The sequence below is a fragment of the Sinocyclocheilus rhinocerous genome, unplaced genomic scaffold (assembly GCF_001515625.1).
Source record: "Sinocyclocheilus rhinocerous isolate Xijiao unplaced genomic scaffold, SAMN03320098_v1.1 scaffold1162, whole genome shotgun sequence".
Lineage (NCBI taxonomy): Eukaryota > Metazoa > Chordata > Actinopteri > Cypriniformes > Cyprinidae > Sinocyclocheilus > Sinocyclocheilus rhinocerous.
In genome coordinates, this window is record NW_015639769.1 from 8,567 (window position 1) to 10,633 (window position 2,067).

General features: G+C 35.5%; 1 long non-coding RNA gene across 1 annotated transcript in view; it reads right to left on the reverse strand.

The window, feature by feature from the left end:
• Positions 1–1,327: 1,327 nt before the first annotated feature.
• LOC107751719 (uncharacterized) overlaps positions 1,328–2,067 on the reverse strand; it is a 2,347-nt gene continuing 1,607 nt past the window's right edge. Inside the window, exons 3-4 of the long non-coding RNA XR_001641289.1 lie at positions 1,651–1,854; positions 1,328–1,357 (exon numbers count right to left, since the gene is read on the reverse strand). This is a non-coding gene — a long non-coding RNA (uncharacterized LOC107751719). The remainder of the gene's footprint in view (positions 1,358–1,650; positions 1,855–2,067) is intronic.

Here is a 2,067-nt window from a genome sequence, read left to right on the forward strand (position 1 = left end):
TTACTAGCATGTCGCTAGCATGATTAGCAAGTTACTTACATGTTGCTAGCATGTTTCGAGCATGATTAGCATGCTACTACCATGATGCTAGCATGATTAACAAGTGACTAGCATGTTGCTATCATGATTAGCAAGTGGCTAGCATGTCGCTAGCATGTTTCTAGCATGATTAGCAAGTGACTAGCCTGTCGCTAGCATGATTAGCAAGTTACTTGCATGTTGCTTGCATTTTTCTAGCATGATTAGCATGCTGCTACCATGTTGCTAGCATGATTAAAAAGTGACTAGCATGTTGTTAGCATGATTAGCAAGTGACTAGTATGTCGTTAGCATGATTAGCAAGTTACTAGCATGTCGCTAGCATGTTTCTAGCATGATTAGCAAGTGACCAGCATGTCGCTAGCATGATTAGCAAGTTACTAGCATGTTATTAGCATGTTTCTAGCATTATTAGCATGCTACTAGCATGTTGCTAGCATGATTAACAAGTTACTAGCATTTCGCTAGCATGTTTCTAACATGATTAGCATGTTGTTAGCACGATTAGCATGCTACTAGCATGTTGTTTGTACGTTTCTAGCATGATTAGATAGATAGATAGATAGCAAGATATCTATCTTTCACAAGCCAACTTAATAATAAGTTTAAGACGGATTTCAGTAAGTTGGCTCTCTCAAGCCAACTTAATTACTTTCGAAAGTACCTTCGGAACTTCTGCATGGCGCAGGTTACTGACGTCATCACCACCGCAATTTTAGGTCTTAGTTTATCAATAATCAAAAACAAGGGATACAAACGTCTCTTAACATGGTTAGTCGCACTAGCTGTTCTTAAATTAAAGTAAGTCAAAAGTTGTATTTGTTAACATTAGTTAAAGCAATGTGAAGTGAACTAACAAGAACAAACAACGAACAGCTGTATTTTTATTAACTAATACTAACAGAGCTTAATAAATACTGTAACAAATGTATCACTCATAGTTAATGTTAGTTAATACATCAATGTCAACAAATGAAACCTTATTGTAAAGTGTTACCCTAAAAACAATGTTTTGCCTGATAGAGAAAAATATATAGTTGACAAAACCACCAAATGATACAATTAAAAAATTTGTCAGATCTAAAAGAATGGAATCACAAAAAAGTTGATTGGCACTCATCTATACCACAGGTTATACAAAAAAAAGGGCCATGTGCATGTAACATGTTGGATTAACTTCAAAAGAGTGAACTTTGGTTCACTTCACTTTGGTTTCCTTCTAGTGCACTTTGGGCAATGGTACAGTTGAGGCATGAGGATCTAATACCCAGTCAGTATCCATCCGTTGTATGGTTGGAAAGGGTGTAGCAGGGTCCCCCTACATTAAAAATAATAATAATAATAATAAAAATACAAAATTGAAAAAGCTTTTCAAATTCATCAAATTTTGTTACAGCCTCTTTGGCTCAGACAGTATAGCTACATACAGTGCAGAACTGCAAAAACAATTAGAAGGCTAATGTATAAGGTTCACAATATATGATGCATTTCATGTTCTTGTATATACTGATAAATCTTACATTGTTTTCTAAAACCATTGTTTTAAGATTTTAAACAGATGGGCCAAAAGGGTACAGAAGATGTTAATGATTTTTTTTTTACTATACTCACTCCAGCAGGTGTCCTTAAGTATGGGTATTTTTTGAGTACATCCTCCACAGACATTCCTTCCATGTTTTCTCAACGTCTCCAGGAGAATGTTCGTGCCATGTGGTCTTGGACAGTCGAGATGTCTGGATGTGTTTTCCAATACTCACTTTGTAGCACATTCACATGGTCCTCAGCAGACATTGAATCCTCCCCAACACAAGTTTCCTTCATCAGAACAACAGAAACAGATAATGCTTAGACCATGACAGATAATGACAGCTAAGACAGATATGTGAAACATCTAAACACTTATTGAACAATAAGGTGCTTTAGATAAAAATAAAAAAAAACACATTGAACTGCATAAACATTAAGACGATGGTCAGGCAGTGAAAAAGTGGAGTATATACAAAAAAAGATTTAAATGTCTGTGTTTTC